The sequence below is a fragment of the Abramis brama genome (genome assembly GCF_963993115.1).
Source record: "Abramis brama genome assembly, chromosome: 18".
In the NCBI taxonomy this organism is placed as follows: domain Eukaryota; kingdom Metazoa; phylum Chordata; class Actinopteri; order Cypriniformes; family Leuciscidae; genus Abramis; species Abramis brama.
This window is the reverse complement of record NC_139980.1, coordinates 8919949-8932057: the sequence shown is the minus strand read 5'-3', so window position 1 is coordinate 8932057 and position 12109 is coordinate 8919949. Positions and strand designations below refer to the sequence as shown.

The window sequence follows — 12109 nt, the reverse complement described above, 5'->3', positions numbered from 1 at the left end:
TTCACTGCAATTAACAAATCATCTGAGTTGCCTCATGGGATAGTAAAGTATCCATTGGATGCACACTTCAGGGTTACTGTGATATTACCTCTATGGATATTACCAAGAAAGACAAGTTCCTGGATCAATATAGCGGAATAACACTGTAGAAGCACCTAACCCTGGTTGTAAGTCTAAACTTGACTAACTGTAAACTTGACCCTCAAATCTGATTGGTTAATTGAAATGTTGATCCAGTCTCAACAAAGATGTTGATTCAGGAACATGTTGCACTTGGTGAAATCATGTTCACCTATACGGTCTGCACATTCGGATGCAACCACTGTTTTTATGACTCTGTACATGAGTCAGTACAATGTGTTGCTTAGTGATGCATAACAGTTGATTTTTTTTTTTTTTTTTGCTATTTCCATTGGCAGAGCAAAAATCTACAAAGTGAATTGCAATATTTCGTCTCTAAACATCACATAACACTTGCAATCCAACTCCTGCTTCACAGTATAAATACATTTTTTGTTAAAAAAAAAGACTAATTGAAAGATAGCATCTAAAAATACTATATTTTACTACATTTAATATTTGATAATAAAGTTAAAAGCAGCACATTGGTTTATAGTCTTCTTTGGGCCTTAGGAAACATATACAATAAAGGTAGAAAAACATTGACCTTCAAAATCAAATACACACACTATCATCCACACTCCACAACATCTGTTCACATAAATCATTTCCCTCATATGGTGTGTGGCATTATACTATATGCAGTCAAATAATATAATAAATAAATATTGAAATTATCTTCATGGCAGTGGAAGGTTTAACCTCATCTCCAGACATTAGGACTTCTAGCATGGAAAACCCCAGCTATCTGTCAAGTTGGCTAGAGCGGGCAGCACATGTTCCTGTGGATTCAGATGGCCAGTCAAGGGGATCTCTCAGCAGAGAACCCCTCAGACTGACAGTTGCATGCTGGGACATCACTATGAATCAACCCTCACCAATGCTTTGATGCCACCAAAACACGAAAGAAACTCTTGTTCTTGATAAATTGCCTCAAGAAAAAAAAAAAAAAAGAAGAAAAATGTAACACGTTGTGGAGGAAGAAAAGTCATAGGAAGAAAAATTACAGCCGTAGCATATTATGTTTTACTCTATTTTTGCCCCTATGTTCCTGTCACAGAAGTTTGACAGATGTGCTTTAAGCTTGCAAAATTACATTTTGGTCTGTTTTTCTTCACATACTGTAGAAGTAAACTCATAAGTATGATGTAATTTCTGATCAAATTAGGCAAATGAAGTCAGTTACCCACTGGTCAAATTCACCATCTTCATCTGTTCTCAAAACAGGTCTGATGATATTAAACAATGCAGTGTCTCCACAGGATAGTGTCAGAGAGGCTGGTCTACGTGTCGAACTGACCGACCAGTGTCCCCTGGGGCTCCTTTGGTGTAACGGAGCTGATATCTGTTACTGGGGCTTCTCTCCCTGTCAGTTAACAGACAGATAAGCTACGGCACACTGTCCCTGCTGAGGGCAATCAAACCCTGAGTGGCTTCTCAGAACACTTTTGGACCACACCGGGTTGACAGTTTCAGGGGGAAAGAAGAAGAGGAAAGAGAGAGAGAGAGAGAGAGAGAGAGATGAAATAAGCTTAAGTAAAAGAAAGGAAAAATGTACTCATGCCAGACATGTTGGTTTTGCTGAACCTGAGAGCCCTGTCATAAACTGACTATAGCCGGTCCCTATAGAAAACCTGCTGAAGGATAACATAGTTCTCTCCAGCTACTGCAGTACAGCTCGGATAGTGGATATGGTATACTGACTGTCTTGTGTTCACTTCAACTTGATATGTTGATTCTCAGAAGGAGTTCTAATAAAAAAACTACCTGAGAGACGTGATTTTTTTTTTCTCAGAGCACCTAAAACAACTATTTTCTGTAGTCATATACTTTTTGCAATGTAGGGACACTCTGCACCTGATTCATTATTATGATCCATTACTATGTAATGAGAAAAGACTATGTAATCTAAAGGACTTTTCACACTGCGCTTCACCCTGGGTTATCATCATTTCACACGTAATTTAAATGCGGGGTTAGCACCGCTTTTTACCCGGGGTTATGAAACCTTTATGAAAGGTTTTGCGTTGAAAAGTGTTGCTGCATCACCAAGGATGGTGTATCACCAACACAGTGATATTTGGAACCTAGAATTTTCTCATTTTTCGAGCAGAGTTAGATAAGGTAAGACTTATGCAACTAAACACATTTGACTTTGTTGGGTGACAGTAAGCAAATACACTGCAAAAAAAAAAAAAATATATATATATATATTATTATATATTACTCTGTATTTTTGTGTTGTTTTCCCGTACAATATCTAAACATTCTTAAATCAAGATAGGCTACATTTACTTGAGAAGCAAAATTACATAACATTTTGTTTTCTGAAAAAATTAAAAAATAAAATGCTTAAAAAATAACTAATATCTTCCAATGGGGTAAGGAAAAAATAAACTAGTCTTCCCTTTGAATGAAAGGGATAGTATACCCAAAAAATTTAATTCTGTCATAATTTACTCACCGTCAACTTGTTCCAAACCTGTATAAATGTCTTTGTTCTGTGTACAAAGAAATACAAAGGAAGATACTTTGAAGAATGTTTGTAACCAAACAGTTGTGTGGCATCATTGACTTCCATAGTAAAAAAAAAAATGGCATGATAGATTATTAATTAGCCTATATTTCGTCATAAACACACATTGCTAAACAGGTAATGCACATAAGCAAACATTTATAATTAATTTAGGGCTGAAATGTTGCATATGTAGCAGTCAAACTATTTATTATAATGTACTTTCAAATAACATACACAACTAAGAAAGATTCATAAATACCAGTAGTGACGTTGTACATTGCCATGTCGCCAGAAAAAGAGCCTTCAATGTGTAGTGTACACAATATACTTATTTACAATCTAGGGAGCTGATTGAGATGCACCCTTAGTCTCTTTATATGCTGTGTAGTACAGATTAAAAATGTAATGTTTGTTAACTTAAAAAAAACTTGATGTAAATGATTACCGCAATTTTTTGAGTTCTGCCAACTTATTGGGGTTTACATTGTAATATGTTTATTAAATGCACTCTAAATTCATAGTTTGCAGAAGCACCTAACTTATCAACATTGTTGTCAGTAATGGCTTACTGTATCCAGTTCCATATATACAAAATGTGGATTTTATGTGGATGACACTTGAAGATAGTTATATAAAGACAGAAGTCGGTTTCTTTACTCAGCTTCTCTCAAATGATTTTTCATTTTCACATCTCATCGGGATTTCATTTATATTTGTTTGATGCATTTAGTGTCAATAAATGGGCTCTTGAGTCTTTCTGATGAGGCTGTGGGTGTACATAAGAGAAGAAAGAAACTCTGGACCAGACATATCGACAGACATTCATGGTCAAGTGGAGACAGTTATTAAATGATAGGTTATTCATGATTTTTTAAATAGTAAATGGCAGCAGCTTTCTTTGCACAAGTACGAAAGGTAATTGAAAAAAAAAAAAATGCAAATATTCAGTTAATTTCTGCTATGGCATTGAGAACATTCCAGGTATCAGGACATAATGCATCATCTTCAACCCTTCATAACTGAGCTGTTTTAATGGCTACAGAACAAAATTAATGACTCCAGAAATCAGATTCCCACGCAGACAACCAGGGACAGTTTAAGTCGTTTTCTCCCCCACCCATTCACTGCATCTTTCCTGTGACAGGAAAAGTTGTGGTGTTGCTGACCTTAATTTCATCTCCTCATCATGCTGCTATAGATCTCTGTGGAGCGATTCACCGTGCTAAACAACGACTTCTCCCGCATAACTTATCTCCTCCCACACACACACACCTCGAAAACACCAGCGTCGGCCTAGCAGCACATTTCTACAACTTAGTGCCTGCCAAGAGCATCACTCACAATGAGGTCTACAGCGAATGACTAGTAATAAAAGGCAGAAGGTTTGGCTTCTGGGTAGATGTGGGAGGACAATGGTACAAGCTGAATAGAAACTCATAGATGTGCAACAAATAACCATTTTAACCTCAGTAATCATTTGTATCTCCAATTGATTTATTAAATTTAACATATATCTATATTCTGTACAAAAATTAATTGTCATTATTGTATATATAAAAAATGAATATATTCATACTGAATATAATTTCAAATATTCACTATAATAAAAAATATATATTAATATTATTATCATTATTTAGCTTATTCCTGGTTTTACTGGGGGGGGGGGGGGTTGCACATTTTTTCAAGCTTTACAATAAATATTTTTGTTTATTATTATTATTATTATTATTATGGAGCACATTCATGGTTTTCATTCTGTGTTTTATAGAGACAATATGAAGAGTTCAGATGCAAAAGCCTCTAAGTGCCATCTGAAATTTTCTTCTAGAATGATATTTTTTATAAAGCTATAAAAAAGCTATAATAATAATCATTAAATATAATCATTTAATAGGCTATATTAATTTATTATTGAATAATTTATTAATCTAAACAGAAGGCATCAAATATTATTAATTATTACTATTATTATTGAGCGCATTTCTGGTTTTTACTTTGTTTTTAGAGTCATATAGCCCAAATTAGTTAACGCTGTAGGCCTAATATGCAAATGAAAGAGCAAAAACCAATGCAAGTTATGTGTTTCTACATGCTCTCCTCTGTGATTATATTTCAAAGAGGCACCCTCTTAATTTCTAAATCACTGAGAAAACTCGACCTAATTTCTTGAAAGAATGTCTACACATGAAAAAAGCAACACGCTCTTTGAAGTCTAGAATTAGACACATGAACTCTTGCCCCTCCTTTAGCGCAATGACGCCTTATCAGTTCTGCTTCTTATTTATTCATAATCTGACTTAATGCTTTTGAGGCATTCAGACAATTGATCCGCATCAAAACTCTCCACAAATAAGCATTTGTAAATGTTAGGACATAGGCCTATATTCAAAGGCAGCGATTAATATTTCATATCAGCCTTCAGGATTAGAAAAAGTAGGCCTATCGCAGTAACTCAGATGAATTGCCCCAAGACAAAGGTTTCTCACTTTAATGCTGCCGTTCCCTTAAATATTTAAGATAATAAAGTGCCGTTTATTTTCACGGTATAGAACAACGGGTTTAGCTGAATAGCGACCATTTCGAAACAACTTCACCGAATGTTATGTGAATCAGTCACGCTTAATGGCCACTTTGCTGCCTAACCATACTAGCGAAATAATGTGAAAGCCACCAATTGTGCTGTCTTTGTAGTCTCCTGTAGGAAAGTGCAGACTATGAAAGCATTTATTCTTTCACTCAGCTCGTGCTCGCAGCTCCTCAGAGGAGACAGCGGGCAGCTGAAGGACTGTAATTAGCACCTGAAGGCTAATTCTCACTTGGAGTTTATTTTTCGATTAAGGTAGCACAGTGGTCTTCTAGGTCACAGTGGACATTCATTTGGAAATGGTTCAGATTTGATTTATGCACATGTCTGTATGTCTCATACGCGTGTTGTAGGCCTACTGTAAATTCCTTTCTCAGTCACTTAAGCTGAATACTAACAATCAGTGACAAAATTAACAAGCTAAAGGCTACAGAAAGAAGGTGTCAAAGAGGATGGAATGAAAAAATGTGCTGATGTTGACTCAACGTTAACAGCAATTACATAATTATCTCTAAACGGAGAAAGCTGGGAACACCTATAGTAACAGCTTTGCGTATGGGTGTTAATGTTCCTTCCCTCTCCAGCTGTTGTGCTCTCTCACCTGCTATTGTGTAGCTTGTAGTGTAGCTTGTAGTGTTACAATGTGCCTGCAGAGGGAGACAGAGTTCATTGTTAACAATTTTATCCTAGTAAACCTACATGAACTTACAAAATACATACAAAACATCAGAGCAGTTTAAAAAAGAATATAGTAAGTAAACATAAGTTATCCTTCCAGTATAAACTAAATCTTTAGCTTTCGCTAAATAAGTTAAAACTTCAAAGGTGCATCAGGTGTTTTTTCCTCATTAAAAAAGGTTGTACAAATATTCATATAGAAATTAATAGTAGCCTACAACCTGTTTAAAATCATGCACTTTCAAACTTAACATAACAAAAGCTGTTTTTATTATCTATCTATAAATTACGGAAACGTCTGTCTGTCTGTGTGTCTGTCTGTCTGTGTGTGTGTGTGTGTGTGTGTGTGTGTGTGTGTGTGTGTGTGTGTGTGTGTGTGTGTGTGTGTGTGTGTGTGTGTGTGTGTCTGTTACTCGCATATCTCTCGAACCGTTAGTCCGATGGATTTCAAACTCGCCAGATGTCTCGCTACGGGCACGAGTAAGTGCAGTGCCAAGTTTGACGTTGTTTGGATGAGAAAAGCAAAAGATATCGTTAAATATATCATTTTTAGAAGGTTGTGGTTTAAAAATAAACATTCTGACATTAGAGGGTTGTATAGGTCAAAGAAGCCCCAAGAAGGTTGTGGTTTAAAAAATAAACATTCTGACATAAACACTCAGTCAGCTACACTGTTTACTTCTGAATAGTATAGTTTGGTTCCAGAACGTGATAAATCCATTTTGATTAATTTGAGTAAAAATGTGTTTTCTTTACCAAGAAAGTGGCAAGATGAAAACCACTATTTCCTGTTTCAAACTTTCACACAGCATCTTTAGGTTATAATAACATAAAAAATTCAAATCCAGATTTTGATTTTCAAAGATTTATTATAAAAACGGATTATTTTTTCCCAAAAATGCAATAAATTCATGACACTTTTTTTCCCAAAATGCAATTAATCCATTGAATCAATATAAAAGTTATTTTTTATCATATTGAAACTGTTGAAATCAGCCATCGCTAAGACATATCTCCTGAACTTTTTTGTTCAGCGATCAGCTCACAAAAACTGATTTTGCACGGGCACTTTGCACTGCTCCCTGAATCAACGCGCTTATTCATTTGTGGATGTAAACTGAATCTGTAAGTCAGCCATGCTGTTTACTTCTGAATATTATATTTCATTCTGGTGCTCTTAACGTTATCGCTACTGTGTAAATGCTATTCACCAACTAAACATATCTTTTTCAATGTGTTCACAGTCTCTTTCACAGGCATCATTTGTAGTAGCCTATTCACAAAATGTTTCCTCAAGCATAGCGTTTTCTCGGAGTTCACGTTGTGCTTTCTACCATGCACAAATAAAAATGTCACTGAACCTTTGCTGTGTAATTGTAACAATGTGCACTCAAACACACCAAACCAACAATTACTAAAAACACACTTAAAAACTGATTTTGCACGGGCATTTTGCACTAGTACATTTTAATTGTACAGAAATCAGATCACAGCTTAATATCACTCATGGCCATGTTCAGACTGCCAGCAAAAATCAGGGTTTTTTCATATTCAGATTTTATCTAGATGGAAGAGAAAAAAATCTCCTTTTTAACAGTTTTTTTTTTCTATGGATATATCTCACAAGTCGCAATTACCTTTTTTCTGTGTCGGAAACAAGCTTCATAGGTTTTTGATAGTTGTTGTGGTAAGATGTTGATGCGCTATGTGGTTAGTGGATCTCTAGGTGGGGAAATCAACAGAAAATTGTTAGTTTCCGGGACTGGCAAAAGGTTACGGGAGTAAACGAACAGACAGAAGCATATTGCGGTCCGTCTGCTAGTGTTGAGCTTGAACATGGCACTTAACCCAACCACTGGAGTGATGCACAGCAGCTGACTGTGACCTCCTCTGTGTGCTACTTGAAGGACATGCAGGACTCTGCTCATGCTTTCAGTCCAATGGCCAAAAGCATATTTGTATGTAATGCACATAAACATTTACTTTTCAAAGGCACAATATAATCAAATAACAATGTTTTTCTCATTCTCAAAACATAGGTAACCGTACTGGCAATTTGCAGGACTTCTGCCAGTTTAACACTGTGTGAAATGCAAACCCCATTATTTTAGGCCTGGGTAATCTTGCTAGGTGGACACAGTCATAAAACCTCCCAGCATAAGATGTACTATACTAAGCATTTATACACACTCACTGAGCAGCCCAATCTAACCTGCCAGAAAGCCATTGTTTAGATGTTTCAGTGTGTGAGCGCGAGCGGCCCAAATGAAAAACTGCACAGATGGAAAATTGTTTCTTTTTTTTTACATTTTATTACCGAATGTTTCTTTAGCATTACATAAATAACAGTTTACTCCTTTTGTCCCTCTTCTTTTGTTAACATCACACACTTTTAGGGGAGTCTCATGGGGTACACGAGATTGAAATGCATGCACAGGTATTTCCAATTATACGTGGAGAAACAGATGGTAAATGAAGTTGATTGTTGAACATTAAAACAACAGTAGTTCATGGTGACACCATATAAGAGACAACAAAAATTCAAAAGTTTAACTCACATTTCATGCACGAAAGCTGTACGACCGAGTCTCCTCTCGCAGAGAGAGTGTCCCCTGAAAGCTGCTCGTATTTTATCCACTCTGAGGTGATGGAGGGATATGCCTGGAGGAGAGAAATGAAAAGGATCCGAGTGAAAATTAAATGGCTCCGTCTGGCAGTCATCTCAGCGGGGGCCTAGGGTTAATCAGAGGGGGTGAGAAAGAGAGAGAGAGAGAGAGAGAGAGAGAGAGAGAGAGAGAGAGAGAGAGAGAGACACTAGGAGGACAACAGTAATGCAGACAGACTGGAAAGTATCAGGGAGACAGAAACAGAGCAAGAGGAGAGACTAAGAGAGCAGCGAGTGTGAGACTGAGTCAAAACCAGACAGAAAGATCCATCAGAATGGAAAGACACAGGGACAGGAGGCATGTTTAGAGAGGCTCGGCTGCCCTCAGAGACCTTTTGAACCGTTCGCAGTGGGTCTGTCTGTGAGTCAGCACTACATGAGGTGCTGCTGTATGTGTGTGATGTGCATCAGTGAAAACACAAGTGTGAGAGTTGAGGGGAGGAACTTTTTCAATCTCAGTATCTATTGAACCTCGCCATAGGTATGAGAATATACTTGAAATCTATATCTAAATTCAAATATTTGAAATCTTATTTAATTGTACAGTTAAAGTTATTTGACCTACAGCTTGTTAAATATACGAGTACGGAGATACAAATTGCAGTTTTTATATTAAGTATAAAGTGTGTGTGTGTACAAAATTTTAACAAAAGAAAGTAAATATCCAACATAGGTATTATGTACCACTATATATGTATTACTGTTCCATATACAGTGTTATATATTTTCTGTGAGAATGCATTTTTATAGCATTTAAAATAATATTATAAATTTAGATAGATAGATAGATAGATAGATAGATAGATAGATAGATAGATAGATAGATAGATAGATAGATAGATAGATAGATAGATAGATAGATTTAGAATTAAAAATAGAATAAAAAAATATTATATGCATTACATATTTTAAAAATATAAATTCACCCTATCTGGAAAAAAAAAACTAATTTTGAAATATGGGCAGATTTCAGAGTTTAATGCAAAATGTAATATTTTACTTTCATTATTTTCCTTATTGAAAAATTGCATTCCACACGCTCATTTTACAAGGATGGGCCAGCTTGCGTCCATGTGCGTGTGACAGTGTGCTAATCTCGGTCAGGGCAGCTGCTTCTAGTGAAGGCTAAATTTCTTCAATGTGATATATGCTGAAAGTTCAGCTGAGTAGTCAGAAGCCATTATCAGCAGTTTAACTCCGCACAGGCTTCTGAAGTCAATTATGCTGCATATTATATGCGACTGAAAGCACCCATTTGACATAAAGTACTTACAGTGTCTATATAAAATAGCTGCGCAAATATAGTAATGTCTTTTGGCCTAATATCTAAGAATATGAGTCAATCATGAAGAAACTCTCAAAACGCTGTTGGAGGCCTCCAGAGAGGAAAGTTGCATCACCTGAAGAGAAGAGTAACACTTTTTTTAAAAGGTTTTTCTAATGCTGCATCAGGCTTCTCGATGAGGAAATTAAGGAAAGTTGTTTGTTAACAACTTTGAAACTTTGGTGGAGGAGTATTCTACATTTCCAAAAGAAACGCAATTTCACGCTTCATTCCAAGATCCAAACACTATACCTTATTGGAATTAACACTTATAGGCTACATACCAAGACTCGAAACCTTTGTTAGCACATTAAAACCACTTAATTAGTATGATAGCACATCTTGTTAACAAAACCTCCCATGATAATATCATCAATAGCATCAATAATACCTTTTGAATCCTAAATTGTTGTTTTTAATGGCTATTTAGCCTAAATAGCCATTAAAAACAACAATTTCAACTCTTAAATTTATAAATGCATCTAAAAACTTAAGGGTCTATTTGGTTTTTGGTGTGAATTCAGGAAGCCGAGCTGACAAAAAGATCTAAATATACTTGCGCAGCATTAAGTAAATAATACTGATGTTTAATGCTCAAATCTCAAATTCTGATTAAAACGACGACAACAACGACGACGATTTCTGAAGGATATATTTAAGGAAGAGTTGAGCCAGCACGTAGGAAATTTTGTTGGATCCTGAACACGTCGTTGGGAGTTGAAGTCATGCCACTGGGACGAAAGTACAGGTTACCACCGGTTACCACAGTGTTGATGTTGTTGATGCCATTCAGCTAATCGTTGTACTCTACTGTCCTCTAGTGTCGTCATATGAAACTACAAAGTAGATATTGTAAATGTCCGTGGAAAATTATTATGGAATTAATCAGAGGATCATAACAAACAAGCCTCAGGTGTTTCCAAAAAATAGTTTCCTTAAATATATTATGCCGATAGAAATATCGTTAGTTTTTCGATCATTTCGATCTGTTTCCAAGACAGCATTCTTAAACAACCAGAGTTAGCCATTATAGAAAAATAATTTGTTTTTTTTTAACCATCTCGATCTGTTTCCAAGACATCCAAACATCCAAAGCCACTGAGCTAACATACATATAACATACATACATAACATACACAAACTTACCACTTTTCTGTCCATGAATTGATGTCAACGGCAATTTACATCTATTAAAATGCCCTAAACAATGCCCAGCCTATGATTCTATTTAATAAAGTAATCCATACTTTGTATTTTGTCTTTCTAAGATTCAGATTTCAATAATTTGTCTAAAACAGCACACGTCTATTTTGTCATCACTCGATGGATGATTTGAAGGATGAATATGACTGACATTCTTTTTACAAGCGTACTCTTGTATGCATTGTCACCACTAGATGGCAGTCATCTGTCACACATTTAAACCCTTAGAATTTAAACCCCTAGAAGAATAGAATAGAATAGAATAGAATAGAATAGAATAGAATAGAATAGAATAGAATAGAATAGAAATAGCTTGTGTTGCCACACAATCAAGGCTAGATGAAATTGTATGATTACAATTATTGGAACTTTTTCACAGGTAGGCTAAAACAAAGATCTCCAAATCCTTTTAGAGTCAATAATATTACTTATTTTTTAACTTCGAACGTCTAGAGATGCAGAGGTCTTTAAGATCATGATTTTGCATTATCCAAACAGACACAGAACCTGCTAGATGACAAATTGCCAAAACTCATATAGTTGTCTAACTTGTCTTCTACTCTAGCACAAAAAATTACAAGGTACAGTAATTAAACTACAGAAAGATGAGTCACTTGTTTTTCTCAGACGAAGATATGTCTGTATAAATATGATGTTTTCCCTTGCTCTGCTGAAGAATCTTTTATTATGAATTTCAATCAATAATTCAAAGATGTGCAGTTCCCAGTTGTCTTCACGCATAAATATTTATAATGGACAACCGACATGTTTACCCAAGTGTGCCACTCAAGTCCTGAAAAGAAAGAAAGAAAGAAAGAAAGAAAGAAAGAAAGAAAGAAAGAAAGAAAGAAAGAAAGATTTTTTTAAAGAAAGAAAGAAAGAAAGAAAGAAAGAAAGAAAGAAAGAAAGAAAGAAAGAAAGAAAGAAAGAAAAGTGAAGCCAAAACGTTTCGATCGCCCCCAGGTGGCTGGATGCAGTATAGCTCAAAAACCACGCCCTCTCCATGTAATCTAA

General features: G+C 35.7%; 1 long non-coding RNA gene across 2 annotated transcripts in view; it reads right to left on the bottom strand.

Annotated features, from left to right (window-relative positions):
* LOC311069090 overlaps positions 1–12109 on the bottom strand; it is a 53109-nt gene that overhangs the window by 23522 nt on the left and 17478 nt on the right. For both annotated transcript variants that reach the window (XR_014603472.1, XR_014603473.1), the window contains exons 5-7: positions 8462–8564; positions 7541–7625; positions 5827–5872 (exon numbers count right to left, since the gene is read on the bottom strand). This is a non-coding gene — a long non-coding RNA (uncharacterized lncRNA). The remainder of the gene's footprint in view (positions 1–5826; positions 5873–7540; positions 7626–8461; positions 8565–12109) is intronic.